General features: G+C 36.9%; 1 protein-coding gene across 5 annotated transcripts in view; it reads right to left on the bottom strand.

Moving 5' to 3' along the window:
• The window catches only part of ATG4A (autophagy related 4A cysteine peptidase), a 62263-nt gene that overhangs the window by 35125 nt on the left and 1418 nt on the right, over positions 1 to 25720 (bottom strand).

The raw sequence follows: 25720 nt of genomic DNA, 5'->3' as shown, positions 1-25720 counted from the left end.
GCAATTAATTAGTTAAGAATGATTTACTAAGATATGCCATTGCCAGACTAATGTTACAGGATCTCTCTGCTGTTGACAATAAAATGCTAAACATCTTCCATGGGCTTCCAAGACTGTTCCACCTGACAGGAATCAAATATAAACTCATCAACGTGGCACTTAAAGCCCTCTCTAATAAGGCCCACTTCGTAAATTTCCAGTTGTTTCCCACTACTCATTACTCCTTCATAATATCTACTCTTTTCAGTCAAAATAAAACACATGATACGGAGGAGATTCTATCTTTGCTCATTCATGTTCTACTTGCCCTTAAATCTCACCTCAAATGCTCCTTTCTTGATGAATCATTCTTCTTCAGTTTTCCCAACAAGGAGTACTTGCTTCTTCTAAACATCCACAGTCCTTTATTTATACCTCCTTTATGACACTGAGCACTGTCTACTTTAGATTATTGTTATTTGTGGACATGTTATCTCTCTGCTATTGAAATGAACTCCTTAAAGTCTCAGTCCATGTAATGTTCATCTCTCTATCCCCTACAGCTCTGGTCATAGTGCCTTGCAATAAGTCCTCTCCTAAGGTTTAACGTTTGTTGAATGGATGGGTACAGAAAAAAAAAAAGCCTAAAAGCTGGTTTATATGTCCATCCAAATGTCAATTTAACAATCCTTTACTGAGTACCTACCATGTAACCAGTACTGTGCTAGGCCTTAGCAGTAGCAACATATCTTAGTAATTCTGAGTCTAATGGGAAGAAAGAGAAGGAAAAGTTAATTTTGATGCAGTATGTGATGAGTATCTGTATAGGAGGCTAAGGAAGAATAGAAGAGGGTCATCTAAGTCAATCTGAGGCATAAAGGAGGCTGTGGAAAGAAAGCTGATGGCAGCACTCAACCTTAGAAAATGAGTGAGAGTTAAGCAAATTCATCAGGGAAAGGACATTCCAGACAGAGAAAGCTTGTACCAAATGCAGAAGGCTAAGAGACTGTGGAATTAGTGATGCTGTACGGGGACTGGCAAGGGTTGAGGCTGGAGAGGAAGGTGGAGCCAGGAGATGCTGGCCTTGGCAGCCTTGGTCAGAATTCTGGACTTAAGCCAGACTTCGTGGGGCCCCTAAAGGGTTTTGGATACACCCAAAATCCAGTCTGGGTATCCTGCAATTTGCAGAATAGAAGTGGTGCACCAAGTAGTCACCCAGAAAGAAAATCCTAGCTCTTTGAACATTCATCATCAAATTAAATTCTGTTAAAAAAAACAAAGACCGGAAGTGATTCTCTTTGTTGAGGAGGATGGAGGTTCTCTGTCTCACAGCATGTGAAGTGTTACAACAATGGGGGAGAAGTACAGAGGCTTTTCCAGAAAGAGTACTCTTTGGAGTACCTTCCCAGTTTTCTCCTCAGTTTACAACCACCTCACCCTCTTCCCATACCACAGGAATTTTCCCCATACCCTTTCAACATCGCACCTCATTAGTAAATGTTGCCAGCAGACATAGATGTTTAAAAATTCTTTACCTTAGAAGTAATGTAAAATTATACTGCCAGAGTTAAGTTTTTGGATTACATAAAATTACACACGTATCTTCACTTTCAAAACAAAAGATGTATTCCAAGTTAATCCTAAGGCACATTTCTGTAACATGAACTTGATTTTCCAAGGTTATTTTATGATCATTTGAGCCACATTGCCCAAGAAAAGACAATTTGACCCCATCCAAAAAAGATACAGCTTGCAATTAAATGGCTCCTCATCCCTGATGTGCACCGTATGTAGCAGACACCAGGAAAATAAATATCTACTCACAAGTGTGAAAGACCCAGCCCACTGTGTGAAGCAAAAATAGTCTCTAATGTCTGACAGGGAATATGTCCTGCTAAACAAAATACAAACCCATTTTTAATCTCTAACAGTGGCTCTTCATAAAGTGGGTTTTCTTATAAGATGGTTAGCCATCAGTTCCTTCATTAAGACTTTTCTAAGTTAAAACTTTTTTTATCATACCTACCCTAGTGAGTCTACTCCTAGATTTACATCCAATAAAAATGAGTGCTTATATCCACCAAGAGATATGATCAAAGACGTCCACAGCAATTTTTATTCATGATTTTAAAAACCTGGAAACAACCCAAATGTCCATCAACAGGGAAATGGATTAAAAAATTTGTGGTGTACCATACTTTGGAATGCTACATAGCAAAGAAAAGGAACTGAATCTCACAGACATCATGTTAAACAAAAGAAGCCAGATGCAAAATAGTAGATACAGTATGACTCAATTTACATAAAGTTTGAAACCAGGCAAAACGAATCTATGATGACAGTGGTCAGAACAGGTGTTACATTTGGGAGGTGGTATTACCTGGGAGGAGGCAAGAGAGAACCTTCTGAGGGACCAGAAATGTCTATAACTTTCCAGTGTGGAGTTTACACATACATAAAATTTCACTGAACTATGCACTTAAAATTTGTGCATTTTACTGCCTGTAAGAATACCTTAATTAAAGAAAAAAGAAAATGGTAAGTCTCTGTACTAGATTTATTTCTGGTATAGACTGTCAAAATTATACTAACCACAATCTCTTATTTATCAAAAGCAGAGACATAGTTCTAAATTTATCCCACCCCTCAGTACACACACACACACACACACATGCATACATGCACACATGCACACATACACATCAAATCTAAATGCAAGCAGTTAGGGGCCTCAGATATTATCTATAAGGCTAATTTATTAGATTTTTCCATTTATAGCATTGCAGAATGCTACCTATATTTACAGACTTGCTTTGACTACAAATTTATAAATTCATTAATTGTTCTTTTCTACTATAGCATTAGATGATCTTCATCACATAAATCATTAAGTCTGTTAAAAAAAAATTAATTGAGAGGTCATTAGGCTGAGATGGCTCCAGTGCCTTTGGTTCCTACTTGAGCCAACCAATACCCAAGTCACTGTAAATAGCAAAATGACACTTAATTTTAAACAATTAGAAACCAACAACTAACCTCTAACTAGAGACTTTACCAATTAAAAACCACCAACTAACCTCTAACTAGGGACTTTCCACTTTAACCAATCAAATAGTTTCTTTGTCTTATTTCTGCAAGAATCTTATAAGTTTCCCTTCACATCCCTGCTGTGGAGCCCAACCACCTGTGGTTTGGTGCTACCCAATTTATAAATCACTGTCTGCTCAAATAAACTCTTTAAAATTTTAATGTGCCTAAGTTTATTTTGTAACAAGTTTGTTCTCCAAATCTTATTGAAAGAGGGCATAGTAGACTAGAATGCCACAGAATACCAGAATGCTGGCCTATGAATTAGGAGAGCTGAGTTCTATTTCTGCTCTGCCTTTTACTGCAAAGTCACTTTGGGCCAGACTTTTAAGCTCTTTAGGATTTCTTTCCCTCAGCCATAAAATAGAGATAATACCTTCTCCACAGGGCTGTAGTGAGGATCAAATGAGAAAATGAATATGAAAATGCTTTGTAAACTTTCAAGAAATGTTAATATGCCCCAAACTAAGCGTTCCATAAGAGCTTGTGCCTCGGTGTAGCCAATAAAAAAAGTACTTTAATTTCAAAGCTTGTATTCAAGTTTCACATATCTAGCTTTCACCAAAGAGTCAGGATCAGCAAGTATACTCAAATTCTAACATCTCTGAGAAGTCAAAACAATGCCATTATAATAAATACTAAAAACAGACATGTAAAGAGAAGTACAATTAATAACATCCTTCCTTGCTTTTTGCAATTATGACTTTTAGATGCATCTCTAGCCAAAGTTCTAGATTTAATTCCCTTATCTAGAACTTTGAACTGCATCTGCAACACCCATGTGGTACATTGATATGGTTTGGCTCTGTCCCCACCTAAATCTCAACTTGAATTGTATCTCCCAGAATTCCCACATGTTGTGGTAGGGACCCAGAGGGAGGTAATAGAATCACGGGGGCCAGTCTTTCCCGTGCTATTCTTGTGATAGTGAATAAGTCTCATGAGAGCTGATGGGTTTATCAGGGGTTTCTGCTTTTGCTTCTTCCTCATTTTCTCTTGCCACCGCCATGTAAGAAGTGCCTTTTGCCTCCTGCCATGATTCTGAGACCTCCCCAACCATGTGGAACTATAAGTCCAATTAAACCTGTTTTTCTTCGCAGTCTCGGGTATGTCTTTATCAGCAGCATGAAAACAGACTAATACACATGCATAGTGCCATAGTCCCCAACTCCCAATTCTGAATTTCACAATAACTGTCCCTGAAAACTGCTCTCCCCTTTCTACCCTCTGCCATCCATCATGAGCCCCATAACAAAATTTTAAAATATTCCTCACTCTGAACTCGTCAGTGCCCCAAATACTCCTTGCCAGTGCCCTCCAATGGACAGTGTCTTTTCTTGTGTCACCTTTTGAAGCCTGTTTCTCTGATGAGAAATGATGTATACCAGAGTTGCCTAAAATGCTTCCTGTCACCAACTAGTCTTTCTAGCATCCCCAGCAAGAAATCTCCAATTGGAGAGCCCTGCAGTGTGCAAGGAGCTTGAAAGAAGGAAAAAGTAGGGTGATCTGGTTTCAAAGTCTGCGGTAGTTTTTGTTTCTGTAGATTTAGTTATTAGTCCCACAAATTAGCTCTCCAAACTAGAACATGATTGTAGATAAAGAAAAAAAAATGGACTAGAGAAGGTAAATACTGAACCTCTCAGGACCCTTGAAAAGCATTCCCTTCAGGCATCAAGTCCAATCAAGAAGCCTTGATCGGCTACAAGCCTACTGAGCTAGGAGATGGGGAGTCAATTTTACAAAAGTAGGTTGACAGAAGCAAGAAGGGCTAAAAGACAAAAAAAGAGATTAAAAAAAATCATAAAAACCTAGTATGGTTTCACACATACACACATACACAGACTAAATGTTCGGGGACCATTTAGTACAGGGGAAGACATCAAAAAACATTTCAATAGGCCTCAGAATATCAGTGTATTATAGGATAATACAACAACTAATAGTCATAATAATGATCCTTACTCAAAACAAATTTATATTCTATATACTGTTTAAGAAGTCAAGGAAGGGCCGGGCGTGGTGGCTCACGCCTGTAATCCCAGCACTTTGGGAGGCCGAGGTGGGCGGATCATGAGGTCAGGAGATTGAGACCAACCTGGCTAACACGGTGAAACCCCGTCTCTACTAAAAAATACAAAAAAAATTAGCTGGGCGTAGTGGCGGGCGCCTGTAATCCCAGCTACTGAGGAGGCTGAGGCAGGAGAATGGCGTGAACCCGGGAGGCGGAGCTTGCAGTGAGCCGAGATCGCGCCACTGCACTCCAGCCTGGGCGGCAGAGCAAGACTCCGTCTCAAAAAAAAAAAAAAAAAAAGTCAGGGAAGTAGATTGTGTTTTGGTTAAAATGTTAAAAGCTCACAGTGCTTAAATTGATCAAATCATGAGCCATTTGGGAAAAACTGGTTATTAAAAATGTCCTTGTGGGGAGGTTAATGGGTACAAAAAAATTAGAATGAATAAGATCTACTATTTGATAGCACAACAGGGTGACTATAGTTAATAATAATTCCATTATACATTTTAAAATAAATTATAATTGGATTGTTTGTAACACAGAGGATAAATGCTTGAGAGGATGGATACCCCATTCTCCATGATGTGATTCTATGCATTGTGTGCCTATATCAAAATATCGCATATACCCCATAAATAGATATCCCTAGTATGTGACCACGAGAAATTAAAAATTAAAAAATTATTTAAAAATGAATAGGGCCAGGCATAGTGGCTCATGACTGTAATCCCAGCACTTTAGGAGGCCAAGGTGTGAGGACTGCTTGAGGCCAGGAGTTTGAGACCAGTCTGGGCAACAAAGCAAGACCATGTCTCTATTTTTTTTAAATAATTGTTTAAGAATGTTTAAAAAATAAAAAATTAATAAAATATACTCAGTGAAAATGCAACTCTAAAAGAAATAAAAATTTTTTAAAAGCCCTTTTCCCAGAAAGAGTCAAGTAACCAAGGTTTTACTCTACTTGGTGAGACACGATGAGTGTTAGCTTGCACAGTAGAAGCAAGTATTATAGGAGGCCAGAAAAGGGAGATGAACATGGGTAAGCACAGTCAGAGAAGGCTTCATGAAGGAAGCAGACCCAGAATTGGGTTTAATTTGAGTTTCTTCATCCAAAGCCTGGTGCTGCCTTTCTTGATTGCAACCCTTATGCAGTACTGCCAGGGCCTCAGGTTAAGAGTCACCGAAGGCGACTAGTCTTTAGGAAAATTTCATAATAATGAATAAAGAAAAAGATGGGAAGCAGACTCTGGTCCCATTCTATTGCAGTGTAAAGGAGCCAGCCAAGGCTTAATGTCTGAATAAGCAGGGCCTCTGGCATGGGCAGCAATTTTGCCAAGCAGCAAAGAATTTGTAGGACCAATGAAAAGTACCCCAATCATAGTTCTGTAACCTGAAATTATTGGAAAAGCAAGATTTAGCAAAGAATCTTTACTTTATAGTTGACTTTAATTTAATATATAGAAGGATAGCAATGAGAGCCAGGCATGATGGCTCACACCTGTAATCCCAACACTTTGGGAAGCTGAGGTGGGAGTGCTTGAGCCCAGGAGTTTGAGACCAGTTTGGGCAACATAGGGAGACCCTGTCTCTACAAAATATTTAAAAATTAGCTGGGTGTGGTGGCACGTGCCTGTGATCCAAGCTACTCGGGAGGCTGAAATGGGAGGATCACTTGAGCCTGGAAGGGTAAGGCTGCAGTGAGCCGTGATGGCGCCACTGAACTCCAGCCTGGGTGACAGAGCAAGATCCTGTCTCAAAAAACCCAAGTATACCAATGAGAAACTACAAAATATTCCTGAAAGAAATTAAAGAAGACAAAAATAAACAAAGAGACAGAAGGATTGGAAGACTTAATATAGTTATGATGTCCATACTACTTGAAGCAATACGCATATTCAACACAATCCCTATCAAAATCCTAACACTTTTGCAGAAATAGAAAAAATGCATTCTAAATAATCCAGAAACAGAAAGTTAAATACCATATGTTCTCACTCATATGTGAAAGTTGAAAAAAGTTAATTTCATAGAAGTAAAAAGTAGAACAGAGAATACTAGAGGCTAACGAGTGTAGTGGTAAGGGAGAGAGAGAGCTGCGTTAAAGGATACAAAATTACAGCTAAATAGGAGAAATAAGTTCTAGTGTTCTATACCATTGTAGGATGACTATAGTTAACAATAACATAGTTTCAAATAGCTAAAAGGAGGATATTGAATGTTCCCAATAGAAAAAAAATAAGAAATATTTCAGATGATGGATATGCTAATTACCCTGATCTGATCACTATACATTTTTTTTTTTTATCTTGAGACAGGTTCTCATTGTGTTACCCAGGCTGGAGTACGGTGGCACAATCTCGGTTCACTGCACCCTCCTCTTTCTGGGCTTAAGGGATCCTCTTGCCTCAGCTTCCCAAGTAGCTGGGACTACAGGCACCCACCAACACGCCCAGCTAATTTTTTTTTTTTTTTTTTTTGTAGAGACAGGGTTTCGTCATGCTGCCCAGACTAGTCTCAAACTCCCGTGATCCGCCCCCGCCTCGGCCTCCCAAAGTGCTGGGATTACAGCTCTGAGCCACATACCTGGTCTCAGATCACTACACATATTTATAAAAAACATCACCATGTATCCCATAAATATGTACAATTATTCTGTGTGTCAATTAATAAAACCAAAATTTAAGAAAAGGAAAATTCATCCTAAAACTTATATGAAATCTCAAGAGATCCTGAAATGCTAAAACAATTTTGAAAAAGAACATTGTTAGAGGACTCAAACTTCCCAATTTCAAAAGAATCATAAAGTTACAGTAATCAAAAAAGTATGGTACTGGCATAAAGGTAGACACATAGCTCAAGGAAATAGAACAGAAAGCTCACACATAAACCCTGTCATATTCAAATGATCTTCAACAGGGTGCCAAGACCATTCAATGGGTAAAGAACAATCTCTTTAACAAATGATTTTGGGGACAATGGATATCCACATATAAAAGTATGAAGTTGGACCCTTAGCATATACCATATACAAAAATTAACTCAATATAGATTAAAGACCTAAACATAAGACCTAAAACTGTAAAATGCCTAGAAGAACACATATGAGAAAAGCTTCAAGACATTGGATTTGGTGATGATTTCTTGGATATGACATCAAAAGCACAGGCAACAAGAACAAAAATAGACAAATGGGACTACATCAAACTTAAGATCTTTTGTGCATCAAAGGATGAAACCAACAGAGTGAAAAGGCAACTTCCAGAATGGGGGAAAATATGTGCAAATCACATATCTGATAACGGGTTAATATCTAGAATATATAAAGAACAACAAAAAATCAAATAACCTGATTAAAAATGGGCAAAGAATTGAATAGTTATCTAAAGATGATATACAAATGGCCAAAAAGCATATAAAAAGATGCTCAACATCAACTTTCAGAGAAATGCAAATCAAAACCATAATCAGATTTCACCTTATACCCATTAGGATGGCTATAGAAAATAATAAGGGTTGATAAGGATATGGAGAAATTAGAACCCCTGTGCACCACTGGTGAGATTGTAAAATGGTACAAGTGCTATGGAAAACAGTCTGGAGGTTCCTAAAGAAATTAAAAATAGAACTACCATGTGATCCAGCAATCCTACTTCCAGATATGTATCCAAAAGTACTGAAAGCAAGGTCTCAAAGAGATATTTGCACACCCATGCTCATAGCAGCACTATAATAGCCAAGAAGTAGAAGTGACCCAAATGTCCATTGATAGATAAATGGATAAAGAAAAAATGTATATCTCAGTCACAAAAAAGACTAATACTGTGTAATTCCACTTATATGAGGTATCTAAAGTAGTCAAATTCATAGAAAGAGAAATTAGAAGGGTGGTTGCCAGGGACTGGAAGGAAGAGGAAATGGAAAGTTGTAGCTTAATGGGTATAGAGTTTCAGATTTCCAAGATAAAAAAAGTTCTAGAGATCTGTTTCACTTAACACTACTAAATTGTACACTTAAAAATGATCAAGACGGTAAAATTTATGGTTTATATTTTTCACCACAATTTTAAAAAAAAGCTAAAAATAAAGAAGTATATGAGTGAAGGTAGTGATCGTGGTGATTTTTCCCATTCCTAACTAAATTTTTACTGGGAGAAAGGCTATAACTAACACAATATCCATATTTTCATTAAGTTGTCACTTTTATATTCTGGTTCCAAGAAAAGATAGAATAGATGCACTTTCCCCTATTTATCCCTCTATATCTAAAAACACTGGACATTATAAATAAATAAATATATATATACATAACTCATACATCTCTAACAGGTAAATAGAAGGAGGCAGGTGGCTTCTTCTATTCCTGGTGGCTAGGAATCTCAAGACCCAAGTAACAATATGGCAGTGAGTTCCCCGGATTTGTTTTTGAGTAATGTATCCTGGACCTGGTGATGGAGAAGCCAGCAACCCAGCAATGCCAATGAGTGCAAAAAAAAAAAAAAATTTGCCTCAAAAAACTAGCTATCTCTAGCCAAAGGAACAGAAAAGGGGTAGCCTAGAGAGACAGAAAACTTTTAGATAATAACTTCCCTATCCAAGGCAAACACCACAGCAGAAAAAAACTACACTCCTCCCTCCACTCCCCTCAGCAAAAATCAAGTAGGGAGCCTAGATTTCTACCTTCAACTGGTTTTAAATAGTCACACATCCCCTTCTCCCTGAGGTGGTTTCAGAAATGACCGAATGGAGATCTGGGACTTTCATCCTTGCCAGGCAGTAATGAGTCCCCTGGCATATGACGGTTGTAGAGGTCTGTCAATGGAGGCCTAGGGAGGTGTCAGTGGTGTCACTGGAGGCCTAGTGAGGATCCTGAAATTCCACTCCTTCCTAGTAATAATGGCATCCCTGCCCCTACCCTGGGTATCAATGGATGGTGAGTAAGGAACCTTGACTCCCACCTTTCCCTGAATAATAAAACTGTGCTCCCAATCCCCCACCAGAATGGTGTCAGAGTAAGCCTACTAAACAGAAGATTAAAATAAAATCCAGAGTCTCATAAAATGCCCAAGATACAACAGAAAATCACTCATGATAAAAGAAACCAGGTACATCTCAACTTGAATGAGAAAAGACATTCAACAGACACCAACACTGATATGACACAGATTGGAATTTATCCCACAAGGATTTTAAATCAGTCATCTTAAAAATGTTTCAACAAGCAATTACAAACATGCTGAAAACAAATTTTTTTATAAAAAGAAAGTCTCAGCAAATAAAAGACATAAAGGAGAAGCAAATGGAAGCTTTAGAACTGTAAAACACAATCACCAAAACGAAATACTCACTGAATGGGCTGAATAGCAAAAAGGAGACTGAAAAAAGAATCAGTGAAACTGGTGACAGAACAATAGAAATTATGCGATCGAACAATAATAGAGAGAAAATAAACTGAAAAAGGTAAACAGAGTTTCAGGGACACACGGGACTTTAATGATACATTAAACATTCATATCATCAGAGTTCCAGGAGGAGAGGAGAAACAGTGTGGGGCTAAAGGAGTATTTAAAAAAATAGGTGATTGGTTTTTTGTTCTTGCGATAGTTTACTGAGAATGATGATTTCCAATTTCATCCATGTCCCTACAAAGGACATGAACTCATCCTTTTTTATGGCTGCATAGTATTCCATGGTGTATATGTGCCACATTTTCTTAATCCAGTCTATCATTGTTGGACATTTGGGTTGGTTCCAAGTCTTTGCTATTGTGAATAATGCTGCAATAAACATACATGTGCATGTATCTTTATAGCAGCATGATTTATAGTCCTTTGGGTATATACCCAGTAATGGGATGGCTGGGTCAAATGGAATTTCTAGTTCTAGATCCCTGAGGAATCGCCACACTGACTTCCACAAGGGTTGAACTAGTTTACAGTCCCACCAACAGTGTAAAAGTGTTCCTATTTCTCCACATCCTCTCCAGCACCTGTTGTTTCCTGACTTTTTAATGATTGCCATTCTAACTGGTATGAGATGGTATCTCATTGTGGTTTTGATTTGCATTTCTCTGATGGCCAGTGATGGTGAGCATTTTTTCATGTGTTTTTTGGCTGCATAAATGTCTTCTTTTGAGAAGTGTCTGTTCATGTCCTTCGCCCACTTTTTGATGGGGTTGTTTGTTCTTTCTTGTAAATTTGTTGGAGTTCATTGTAGATTCTGGATATTAGCCCTTTGTCAGATGAGTAGGTTGCGAAAATTTTCTTCCATTTTGTAGGATGCCTGTTCACTCTGATGGTAGTTTCCTTTGCTGTGCAGAAGCTCTTTAGTTTAATGAGATCCCATTTGTCAATTTTGGCTTTTGTTGCCATTGCTTTTGGTGCCAAATACCACATATTCTCACTCATAGGTGAGAATTGAACAATGAGAACACATGGACACAGGAAGGGGAACATCACACTTCGGGGACTGTTGTGGGGTGGGGGGAGGGGGGAGGGATAGCATTGGGAGATATACCTAATGCTAGATGACGAGTTGGTGGGTGCAGCGCACCAGCATGGCACATGTATACATATGTAACTTACCTGCACGTTGCGCACATGTACCATAGAGCCTAAAGTATAATAATAATAATAATAATAATAATAATAAAAAGAAAAAAAATAGGTGAAAATCTCCCAAATATTTAACAATCATTAATTTTGTTAATTGACAAATAAAATTGTATATATTTATGGTATACAACATGATGTTTTGATATGTGTATACATGTGGAATAGCTAAATCAAGCTAATTAATATGAAAATCTCCCCAATTTGGCAAAAGACATAAGCCTACAGATTCAAGAAGCTGAGCAAATCCAATAGGATTAATCCAATGAATTCCACAGTAAGACACATCATAATCAAACTCCTGAAAACTAAAGAAAAAGAAAAAAACCTTGAAAGTAGTGAGAGAGAAGAAATACCTTACTTATAGAAGAAAAACACTTTTAATGAGAGTAGATTTATTAAGAGGAACCATGGAGTCCAAAGGGAAATGGCACATTTTTCAAATGCTGAGATAAAAGAACTATCAACCCAAATTTGCATATCCAGTGAAAATATCTTTTAGGGGAAAATCGAGACAGTCTCAGGTGAAGAAACACTAAGAATTTATTGCCAGCAGACATACCTAAAGGAACGGATGGCTAAAGGAAATTTGTGAATTGGAAAGGAAAGATAAAAGAAGGAATCTTTAGATATCAGGAAGGAAGAAAGAAAATAGAGTAAAAAATATTACCAAATACAACAGACTTTGCTTCTTTTTTCAGTTTTCTAAATTATATTTGACAGTTAAAGCAAAAGTCATAACATTGTCTGATGTGATTCTAAAAATATATGGGAAAAATATTTTTAAAATTATATTATAGATGGGAGAAAGTAAAGAGACTTAAAGGGAAGTAAGATTTCTATAGCAAAGTATTTCTCTAACTATAATGGAATCAAACTAGAACTCAATAACAGAAAGGAAACAAGAAAGTTTTTGAAACAATTGGAAATTAAACAACATACCTCTAAATAATCCGTTGGTCAAAGAGGAAGTCTCAAGGGAAGTAGAAAAAAAAAATACCTTGAACTGAATGAAAATGAAAATACAACATATCGAAATATGTGACATAGGAGCAAGATGGCAGAATAGGAAGTTCCAGCCCTTGTTCCCCTACAGGAAGACCAATTTAACAATGATATATTGAGTAAAATAATTTTATGAGAATTCCAGAATTCAGTTGAGAAGTTGCATACCCGAGGTAAGCACAAAGTCAAGAATAACCACATTAAAATGGGTAGGAAGGGCAATCTCACCTTATCTGCATCAGCTCCTCTCCCAAGCTGGCACAGCTCAGCATCAGGAAATAACATCCCAGCCTTCAATTTCAGGGTGGGGGGAACAAAGACTGTATAAAGTTTTCAATGTTCTGTCTTTTTGGAGGGCTGCTCAAGGAACCAGGAAGAGGTTTCTATTTTGCCCCACTGGAAGCACTAACAAAACCAGCATACTTTGGCTGCCTTGAGGCTGCTGAGAACAAAGGAAAGTGGTGGGTAACTTGCTGTGGCCAGCACAGCTCAGCACAGTTGGGAGGAGATACACAACTTAAGGCTTCTTCCTCAGGAGGGAGGGAAACAAGTGGAATATTCATCAGCATTTTGACTTTTCACCAGGCTGCCTAAGGTACTAGTATAGGTCTCACCTGACTTGGGGCACTGACTTAGGAAGCTAGCACACATTGGATACCTGATGACCACTGAGAACAAAAAGAGAGAGAGGAGGCTTACTGATATAGAACCAGAAAACTTGCAGTGTTGTAGACACAGAGGGAGCAAGTGATTATAAGCTCCTGTAAAAGAAACTGGTAAGCTTCCAGTTGAGAAATTACCTACACATGCCCAGAGAAGTCAAGTATCCTCCAAAAAGGTTTCAAAGGCCCCCAGAATCTCTAGCTGGGCTGACTGGTGAGGGTCTTTCCCTGTACAAAGCCAGTCCATAATGACTGAAAGAAGTCACCAATGTTTCAAATGTGCAGATCCCAACAAAAACGTCAGAGACATATGAAGAAACAGAGAAACATGGTCCAAAGAAGCAAAATAAATCTCCAGAAACCAATCCTAAAGAAAGAGAGGTATATCAATAACCTGAAAAAGAAGTCAAAATAACCATCATAAAGATGGCGTCTATGAGTTCAAAAAAATGACAAATATCAATAAAGATTTAGAAAACATAAAAAAGAACCAAACAGAAATTTAGAGCTGAAGAATATAACAGCTGAACTGAAAAAAAAAAAAAAAAAAAAAAAAAAAAAAAACATGACAGGTATTAAACAGCAGGCTTGATAGGGCAGAAGAAAGAACTGGTGAACTCAGAGACAGGTTATTTGAAATGATATAGTCAGAGGAACAAAAAATCAGTGAAGAAAACCTAAGGGATTTATGGGACACCATCAAACAAATATATGCATTATGGGATTCCAAGAAGGAGAAGGGGTAAAGGGACAGAAAGTTTATTTAAAGAAATAACATCTCTAAATGTGTCAAATCTGTGAAAGGAAATGAACATCTGGTTTCAAGAAGCCCAACAGACTCCATGTAGGATGAACCCAAAGAAATCCACACTGAGAAACATTATAATCAGATTGTCAAAAGTCCAAGACAAAGAAAGAATTTTGAAAGCAGCAAAAGAAAACCAGCTCATCATGTACAAGGACATCACCATAAGATTATCTGTGAGTTTCTCAGCAGAAACCTTGCAGGACAAAAGGGAATGGAATAATCAAAGTGCTGAAAGAAAAAAAAAAAAAACCTGCCAACCAGGAATATTACATCCAGCAAAATTAGCCTTCAAAATGAAGGAGAAATAAAAACTTTCCCACATGACCAAAAGCTGAAGAATTTCTTCACCACTAGAACTGCCTTACAAGAAATGCTAAAGAGAGACATTTGAGTTGAAATAGTAAGATGCTCAACAGCAACTTGAAAGCATAAATCTTACTGGTAAAGGTAAATATGTAGAAAAATACAGAATACTGTAACACTGTAATCGTGGTGGGTAAATCACTTTTAATTTTAGTATAGAAGTTAAAAAACAAAAGTATAAAAATTGGCTGGGTGCGGCAGCTCATGCCTGTAATCCCAGCATTTTGGGAGGCAAAGGCAGGCAGATCCCCTGAGGTCAGGAGTTCGAGACCAGCCTAGCCAACATGGTGAAACCCCATCTCTACTAAAAATACAGAAATTAGCTGGCCATGGTGTCGGGCACCTATAATCCCAGCTACTCGGGAGGCTGAGGCAGGAGAATTTCTTGAACCCAGGAGGCGGAGGTTGCAGTGAGCTGAGATCGCACCACTGCACTCCAGCCTATGCAACAAGAGAAACTCTGTCTCAAAAAAAAAAGTATAAAAATACCTACAACTATACAAACATGTTAATGGATACACAATATAAAAATGTAATTTGTGACACCGATAACATAAAGTGTGGGGTGGATAATATAAAAGAGTAAAGTATTATATGTAACTGAAGTTTAAGTTTGTTTCAGCTTAAAATAGGTTGTTGTAAGATGTTTTCTGTAAGTTCCATGGTAATGTCAAAGAAAATCCCTTTAAATTATACACAAAAGAATGTGTGAAAAGAATCAAAGCATGTCCCTACAAAAAAATCAATGAAACCCAAAGGAAAAGAGAAAGAAAGAAAAGGAAGGACAAAAAAGCTACAAGACAGAAAACAATGAACAAAATTGCAATAATAAGTCCTTCCCTATCGATAATTACTTTAAATATAAGTGGATTAAACAGTACGGTACAGTCATAAAGACAGACATATAGACTAATGGAACAGAACAGAGAGCTTGATCATAAATCCATACATATACAGTCATCTAATCTCCAACGATAGTTCCAAAAATACACAATGGGGAAAAGGGTAGTATCTTCAACAAATGGTGCTAGCACACATATGTCCATTTCAGTACTATTTACAATAGCAAAGACATGGAATCAACCCAAATGCCCATCAATGATAGACTGGATAAAGAAAATGTGGTACATCTGCACCATGCAATACTGTGCAGCCATAAAAAGGAAAGAGATCATGTCCTTTGCAGGGACATGGATAGAGCTGGAAGCCATCATCCTCAACAAACTAACACAGGAACAGAAAACCTAACACCACATCTTCTCACTTATAAGTGGGAGCTGAACGATGAGGACCCATGGGTAGGGGGAACAACACACACTGGGGCCTGTCGGGGAGGAGGGGGAGGAGGAGGGAGAGCAGCAGGAAGAACAACTAATGGATGCTGGGCTTAATACCTAGGTGATGGGTTGATCTGTACAGCAAATCACCATGACACACGTTTACCTGTGTAACAAACCTGCACATCCTCCACATGTAACCAGGAACTTAAAAGTTTTTGAAAAAAAAGGGGGCAAAGATCCAGCCCAACTCCCCCACAAGAAAAAAAAAATGGTGCTAGTAAAACTTTATACCCACATGCAAAAGAATTAAATTGGATGTTTATTTCACACTATATATAAAAACAACTCAAAATGTATTAAAGACTTAAACATAAGACCTGCAACTGTAAAAGTCCTAGAAGAAAACATAGCGGGAAAGTATCATGGCATTGGTCTTGGCAATGATTTCTTATATATGACACCAAAAGTATAGGCAATAAGAGTAAAAAGAGACAAGTGGTACTACCTCAAACTAAAAAGCTTTAGTACAGCAAAGGAAATAACAGAATGAAAGGCAACCTACAGAATGGGAGAAAATATTTGCAAACCATCTGATAGGGTTCAATATCTAAATTATTTAGCTCAATAACAAAAAATCTCACCAAATAATTCAATTAAAATATGAACAAAGAACTTGAATAGACATTTCTCCAAATAAGACATACAAATGACCAACAGGTATACAAAAAGATGCTCAACATCACTAATTGTCAGGGAAATGCAAATCAAAACCACAATGAAGTATCACTTCATAACTGTTAGGATGGCCATTATAAAAAAAAAATAGTAAGTGCTGGCAAGAATGTGGAGAAATTGGAACCTTGTGCACTGCTGGTGCGAGTGTAGAATGCTGCAGTTGGTATGCAAAAGAGTATGGAGGTTCCTTAAAAAATTAAAATTTCCCATATGATCTAACAATCCCACTTCTAGGGATGTATCCAAAAGAACTGAAATCAGGATCTTGAACATATATTTGTACTCCTATGTTCATTGCAGTATTATTCACAATAGCCAAGAGGTGGAAACAACCTAATGTCCATCCACAGATAAATGAAGAAACTGTGGTATATACATATAATGGAATCTTATTCAGCTATAAAAAGGAAGAAACCCTGTCATATGCCACAGTATGGATGAACCTTGAAGACATTATGTTAAATGAAATAAGCCAGACACAGAAGGGTAAATACTGCATGATTCCACTTATATAAGTTATCTAAACTAGTTATATTCATAGAAACAGAAAGGAAAATAGTAGTTGCCGGGGGTTGGTGGGGGGTGGGAAATGGGGAGTTGCTGCTCAATAAGCATAGCGTTTCAGTCATTCAAGATGAAAAATTTCTAGAGATCTGCTGTACAACATTGTGCTTATAGTTAACAATATTGTACTGTACACTTAAAAGTTTGTTAAGAACTAAATCTCCTGCTATGGTTTTTTACTGTGATAAAAAAATGTGTGACATGCAGCTAAAGCAGTGCTGAGATGGAAATTCATGGCACTAAATGCTTAACTTAGGGAAGAAGAAATGTCTGAAATTAATAATCTAATTTCCCACCCTAAGGAACTAGAAAAGTAAGAGCAAATTAAACTGAAAGCAAGCAGAAGTAAGGAGATAAAGAGCAGAAGTCAATGAAATTGAAAACTCAAAATCAATAGACAACATCAGTGAAACAAAGAGGTAGTTCTCTGAAAAGCCTCATAAAATTCACAAACCTCAAGCAAAACTCACAAATAAAAAAGATAGGCCACAAATCATTAATATCAGGAATGAAACAAGAGATATTATTATAGACCTTGCAGACACCAAAAGGGATTACTACAAACAAATATGCATGCATAAAGTTGATAATTTTGATAAGCTGGATAAATTTCTTGAAAAGCACAAACCACCACAACTCACTCAATAGAAATTAGATAATTTCAATAGCTTAGTAACTATTAAGATAATTGAATATATAATTTTAAAACTCCAAAAAAAATTATTCATTGACACCATCTGGGCCTGAATGATTTCACTGCAGCATTCTACCAAATACTTAAAGAAGAATTAACACTCATATTACACAATGTCTTCTAGAAAATAGAAGAGGAGGGACTACTTCCCAACTCTTATTATAAGGCCAATATCGCACTGATACCAAAATCAGACAAAGACAGTACCAAAAAATTAAATTGCAAGCCAATATCATTCATGAATAGAAGCAAATATCCCCAGCAAATATTAGCAAATATAATTCAGCAACATATAAAAAAATTATACATCGCATCCAAATGTGTTTTATCCAAGGATGCAAGGCTAGCTCAACATTTGAAAATAAATTAGTGTAATCCACTGCATTAGCAAACTGAAGAAGAAAAATCACAAGATCATATCCATTGATGCAAAAAGTATTTGGCAAAATTCAATAGTTATTCATGATAAAAACCCTCAGAAAACTAGAAATCAAGAGGGAACTATCTAAACTTCAAAAAAAACTACATTATAGTTGATGCTGAAAGACTGACCTCTTCTTCCCTAAGACTGGGAACAAGACAAGAATTCAGCTCTCACCACTGCTATTCAACATAAAACACAGAGTGGAAAGGAAGAAATATCACTGTCCCTCTCTGCAGATGACAAGATGGTCTACATAGAAAGTCCTAAAAAACAATGAAAACAAAAGAAAAAAAAATAGAAAAATACCTTTTAACCCCCTAGAACTAATCAGTGAATTCAGCAAGGTTTTAATATGCAAGACTATCATACGAAAATCATTTATATTTCTATATACTAGCAATGAATACATGGAAACCAAAATTCAAAATAAAATACCATTAATAGTCACTCCAAAAATGAAATGGTTATGTATAATTCTAATAAGACATATAAGATTTCTATGCTGAAAATTGAACAGTGCTGATAAAATAAATAAAGGAAGATCTAAACAAAGGGAGAGACATATGGTGCTCATGGATTGGAAGACGCAGCATAGTAAAGACGTCAGTTTTCCCCAAACTGATATACAGGTCTAATACAATTCCTATCAATATCTCAGCAAACTTTTTTCAGATATAGGCAAGCTTATTCTAAAATTTATAGGGAAAGTTAAAGGAACAGGCAATATTGAAAACAATAAACTAGGAGGAATCACTCTATCAAATTTTAAGTTTTATTATAGAGCTACAGTATTCAACATTATGTGGTATGGCAGGGGGACACATATGTAGATCAATGAATCAGATTAGAAAACTCAGAAATAGATATACACAAGTACGGCATACTTATATTTTACAAAAGTGCAAAAGCAATTCAATGGAGCTGAAGTAACTGGATATCAATAATCCAAAAAAATTAACCTTGACCTAAACTTCACATTTTATGCCAAATATTAACTTAAAATGGATCATGGACTTGAATGTAAAATGTAAAACTATAACATTTTCAGAAGAAAATCTAGGAGAAAATATTTGAGACCTACGACTTGGTGAAGACTTCTTAGATGTAACAATCTATAATAGGGAAAAAATCAATAAGTTGAATGTCATCAAAATTAAAAGCTCTTTCTCTGTGGAAAATCCTATTAAGATGAAAAGACAAGCCACAGACTGGAAGAGAATATTTGCAAGCTACATATCTGACAAAGAACTGGTATCTAGAATACATAAGGCACTCTGAAAACTCAACAGTAAAACAAACAATACAATACAATTAGAAAATGGGCCAAAGATATAAAGAGATATTTAAATGAAGAAGATATGCGGATGACAAATAAACACATGAAAAGATGTTGAACTTTATTAGCCATCAGACAAATGCAAATAAAATCAGTAATATATCACTACACATTTATCACAATGGCTAAAACTTAAAAAAAAAATAGTGAGAATACCAAATGCTGGAATGGATGTGGAGATACTGGATCTCTCATACCATTGCTGGTGAGAATACAAAATGGTACAGTCACTTTGGAAAAACAGTTTGTCAGATTTTTTTAAAATTAAACATATATTTACCATCCCACCTTGTAATTGCTCTCCTGGGCATTTATCTCAGAGAGATGAAAATTTCCATCTACACAAAACACTGTACTCAATGTTAATAAGAGTTTTCTTTGTAATAGCCAAAAACTGGACATTTAAAAATGTCCCTCAATAGATGAATGGTTAAACAAACTGTGGTACCTCCATGTCGTGTAATATTTCTCAGCAATAAGAGGGAATGAACTATTGATACCAATTTGAATGAGTCTCAAATATATTATGCTGAGTGAAAAATAATGGAAAAGGTCACATACTTTATGATTCTAAAAATTAAATCATTTTAATTATATATAAAATTCTTGACAGTTATAGAAAAGGAGAACAAATTAGTATTTGTCAGGGGTTATCAATGGTGGGGGTAGGTGGTGGGTGTGACTATAAAGAGGTAGCACAGGAGAGATGGAATATTTCTTGATTGCGATAATGGTTAAATCTACACATCATAAAATAACATAGACTTATACACACATATCATTCCAGTATCAATTTCCTGGTTTTGATATTGTATTATAATTATGTAAAATGCAATGATTGAAGTAACCCAGATGAAGATTATATGGGGCCTTTCTGTACTATCTTTGCAAATTATTGCGAGTCTCTTATTCATAATAAAACCCTTTTAAAAAAAGAAACCACTTATAAAGCAAATAACTTAAAACAAGAGTGTGGAAGCTAAAACTCAGGGAGTAAATATAAAGTGCTTTATTATAACAGCCTGTAACAGTTTGCCAGTTTTGTGAAGGAATCGCTTTTAAATGGGGAAGGTTTGTATAGCCCAGTGACATATAACACCAAGGACATTTAACATGTGGGATCAAAACATGGGATTAAAAAAAATTAGAGCCACAGCACACACCAGGGCCTGTCGGGGGGCGAGGGCCTGGGGGAGGGATAGCATTAGGAGAAATACCTAATGTAAATGACGAGTTGATGGGTGCAGCAAACCCACGTGGCACATGTATACCTATGTAACAAACCTGCACATTGTGCACATGTACCCCAGAACTTAAAGTACATAAAAAAAAATTAGAGCCACAGATTAAGATGTCTCATCTTAAACCAAGCAACTGGCAACTATAAAGTGCAATAAGCCACATAAATTACATTTGTAAGCAGTGAAAAATCAATTGCAAAAGGTTTTTGAGCCAGTTATGGAACCTTATTTAGTAAGTGCTGGGAATGGAGAAGTTTCATGGTGGATAACCCAGAACCTGTTCCTGCAACTGTCATGCAGTTAATTGATTTGCGTATACCCTCAAGTTGTTTTTCAGTATAGAATATATTCATTTCCTGCTGTGCTATGGAAAGAATATTTGCATTGGGTAAAATATTTAGTGTAATTAAAAAGGAACAAGTGGGGGGAAGTGATCTCTCTCTGCACTGTCCAAGATGATTAATAATGAGTCACACAAAACTATTTACATGTAAAACAATTACAATTAAATGACATTAAAAATTCAGTTCCTAGACACATTGCAAGTCTTTAAGAGCAACATGTGGTTATGGTTACCATACTAGAACAGCGTAGATATAGAAGTTTACCATCACCACAGAAAGTTCTATTGGACAGCGCTGCTCTAGAGCATTAAAATCTTGTCATTTCACCAAAATCACAGGTAGAGTTACAGCCCAAAGAACTCTGATAGCATTTGGTATTGCATTACTTAGGATTTTCATTTACACATAATTCCATTTTCAGCAATATTTAGCAGCATGTTGCAGTGGTTAAGTGGTAGGACTTTGGAGTAGAATTGCCTGGATTTCTACTATAGCTCCAACTAAACTGTGTGACCTTGGGCATGTAACTTCACTCCTCTGTGCCTGTTTTCTCATTTTAAAAAAGGTAGGAGCTGCAGGATAATATTATCCACCTCACAGAGCTGATGTGAGGATTGCATAAGATAAGCTCAGTAACTGACAATGTCATCTATAAATGCTAGTTATTATTGGCATTATTCTTCAAGTCTAGAAGATGAACTTAGCTTGTTTTAGTGTCTAGAATCCAGGTGATCAGTGGAAAAGGCAATAGGGAACGTTCAATCATAAGAGCAGCAAAGGAGTCAGACCCTAACAGGGCCCCATTTGTCTCTTAATGGACATAAACAGCAACCACATCATTCCTCCATAACTTGGGGCCAGCCACAAAAGAGAAGAGACCTTCTCCTCTAAGACCTATTTATCTTGCAGCTTTCAAAAAGTCAAAGGATAACTTCCCCTTAGCCTTAAAGGACGCAGAATTGAAAGTTAATTACTGTGTCACATAAAATAAAATAAGATCAAAATACACTGTTTATAAAAGAAGACTACCCAAACAAGTCACTCAGTAGGAAAGGCACTTGGAATTGTTTTTCCAGCTTTTCTACCAATCAGATCCAAGTACGTGATGCATTTTTATGGTGAAAGGTCACTATACCCAATACTTTGTGAATACCACAACACAGGGATACTGTACCTCCATAATCAACTAGAGAAATATTTATTGAATATGCAGGGCACTTCTGCTCTACACCAACTATGACTGGCAGGCTAAATTCAGCCCATCTCATGTTTTTGTGTGGCAAGCAAGGTATGAATGATTCTCACAATTTTAAATGGTTGGAAGAACCACCTTCAAACACTGTTAGAGAACACTGAATTGCTTTGGAAATTAACTTTTGATGCAGGCTTGATAATGTTTATTAATTAATTCAACCTAAATTTACAAGGCAAAACAATGCTTACATATGAAAAAAACTGTAGTAAAGTCATTTTGACAATATTGTTTGAATCACAAGTAATGTCAAGATGCTTTATCCACTTCCCATGCTGTCACAAGTCAAAACAATAAAACTACAATTAAATATCACTTTATACCCACTAGAATGCCTATAATCAAAAAGATAGATATTAATAAGTATTAGTAAAGATATGGAGAAATTTGGCTGGATGTGGTGGCTCACGCCTATAATCCCAGCATTTTGGAAGGCCAAGGTGAGCAGATCACTTGAGGACAGGAGTTCCAGACCAGCCTGGCCAACATGGCAAAACCCAGTCTCTACTAAAAATACAAAAATTAGCCGGCGTGGAGATACATGCCTGTAATCCCAGCTACTCGGGAGGCTGAGGCACAAGAATCACTAGAACCCAGGAGGCAGAGGTTGCCGTGGGCTGAGATCATGCCACTGCACTTCAGCCTGGGCAACACAGTGAGACTCTGTCTCCAAAAAAAAAAAAAAAAAAAAAAAAAAAGAAAAGAAAGAAAATAAGAAAAAAAAATGTGGATAAATCTGAACCCTCAAACATTGCTGATGGGAAGGTAAAATGGTACAGCCACTTTTGTAAAGAGTCTGAAAGTTTCTCAAAAAGTTAAACAGAGTTATGATATGACCCAGCAATTCCACTCCTAGTTAAGTACCCAGAAGAAATAAATGAAATCTCAGCTGGACATGGTGGCTCACACCTGTAATCCCAGCATTTTCTGAGACCTAGGTGGGAGGATCACTTGAGCCCAGGAGTTCGAGATCAGCCTGGGTAACATAGTAAGACCCTGTATCTACAAAAAATCATAAATTGGCTGAGTGTGTTGGTGCATGCCTGTAGTCCCAGCTGCTCCAGAGGCTGAGGTGACAGGATTGCTTGAGCTAGGGAGGTGGAGGCTGCAGTGAGCCGTGATCGTGCCACTGCACTCCAGCCTGGGCAACAGAAGAAGACTCTATCTCAATAAAAAATAAAATAGGCCGGGCACAGTGGCTCATGCCTATAATCCCAGCACTTTGGGAGGATCACCTGAGGTCAGGAGTTAGAGACCAGCCTGGCCAATATGGCGAAACCCTGTCTCTACTAAAAATACAAAAATTAGCCAGGCGTGGTGGCATGCGCCTCAGGAGGCTGAGGCAGGAGAATCGCTTGAGCCTGGGAGGCAAAGATTGCAGTGTACCAAGATCATGCCACTGCATTCCATCCTGGGTGACAGAGTGAGACTCCGTCTCAAAATAAAATGAAATAAAAGTTAAAACAAGAAGCAAGATCTCTATTTCCATACGAATTTGCAGCATATATATTTTCTGAATTCAGACTACAGTTCCAGCAGCAGTTTTTGAACCTTGAAGCAAGTGCAAAGGATATTCCATATTCCAAAATCCCTTTAACTGTACAATTGAGCAGCTTTCACCAAACTTTCAATTGGAAGTGACTAACCTGCCACATAATACTAAAAGGCACTATTAAGAGAAGAACAGAATTCTATTCCAAGCAATGAATATGCTCAATTAAAATCATGTCTGAGGATAATGTATGATGAGAATGTGGTACTTGACCTCCGCAGACTTTCTTCCAAACACATAATGCCAGTCTAAGCATAAAATTGAGGGGTTTTCTACAAAATACCTGACCAGTACTCCTTAAAACTATCAAGGTCACCAAAACAAGAAAAGTCTGAGAAAGTGTCACAAACCAGAAGAGGCTAAGGAGATACAATGACTAAATGTAATGTGGTATCCTGGATGGGACAGCATCTCTAGAGATAAACTAGTGAAACTTGAAAAAAAAAAAGCATGGGGTATAGTTAATAGCAATACACCACTGTGGGCTTATTAGTTGTGACATAGATAGCATAGCAATGTAAGATGTTAATGATAAGAGATTCAGCAAATGGTGCTAGGACAATTTCTATATCCACATGCAAAAAGATGAATTTGGATTCTCACCTCACATCACAGAGAAAAAATGAACTCAAAATGAATCATAGACTTAAATGTAAGAGATGAAGTAATAAAGCTTTTAGAAGAAAACATTGGAGAAAATCACTGAGACCTTGCAATTAGGCAAAGACTTCTTAAGTACAACACCAAAAGAATGGTCCATGAAAGAAAAAAAAATGATAAATTGGACCTCACCCAAATTCAAAACGTTTTCACTTCAAAAGACACCATCAAGAAAAGAAAAAGGCAAGCAACAGACTGGGAGAATATATGTGCATATCATATATCTCTCAGGGACTTGATCTAGAATATATAAACCATCCTTACAACTCAACACTAAAAAAACAAATAACTCAATTTAAAAACGGACAAAAGATATAACAGACACTTCACTGAAGAAGATATACAAATGGCTAATAAGCACATGAAAATATGCTCACCGTATTATAAATTATAATTTATAAATTAAAACCACAATGAGACACCACTTCACACCCACTTAGAATGGCTATAACAAAAAACACAGTAAATAACAAATGTTGGCAAGGATGTGGAGAAACAGGAACTCTCATACGTTGCTAATGGAAGTGCAAAATGTTGCTGCCATTTTGGAAAACAGTTTTGCAGTTTCTTAAGAAGTTAAACATAAATTTTCCCCGTGATCCAGTAACTCCACCCTTAAGTATCTATCAAAGAGAAATGAAAAAATTATGTCCACACAAAGACTTAGATACTAATCTTCTTAGCAGCATTAGTCATAGTAGCCAAAAATTGGAAACTGATGTGCCTATCTAATAGTGAGTAGATAGATAAAAATGTGTTATATCCATAAAATGGAATACTATTTGGCAATAAAAAAGTAAGGAAGTACTGATACATACTGCAATATGGATGAATCTCAAAAATATTATGCTAAGTGAAAGAAATCAGACACAAAGACTGCATATTGTATGATTTCATTTACATAAAATGTCCAGAATAGGCAAATTTATAGAAACAAAAAAGTAGATTAGTGGTTGTCTGGGGCTGGGAATGGGACAGAGGATTGATTAAGTATAAATAAGCATGAGGGATCTTACTGGAGGGATCAAAAAGTTCTAAAACTGATTTATGGTGATGGTTACCCCACTTCAGTGAAGTTACCAAAGATCATTTAATTATGCACTTGAAATCAGTGAA

The sequence above is a fragment of the Pongo abelii genome, chromosome X (genome assembly GCF_028885655.2).
Source record: "Pongo abelii isolate AG06213 chromosome X, NHGRI_mPonAbe1-v2.0_pri, whole genome shotgun sequence".
NCBI classification, from domain to species: Eukaryota; Metazoa; Chordata; class Mammalia; order Primates; family Hominidae; genus Pongo; species Pongo abelii.
The sequence above is the reverse complement of the archived record's forward strand: the minus strand, read 5'-3'. Positions and strand labels throughout refer to the sequence as shown.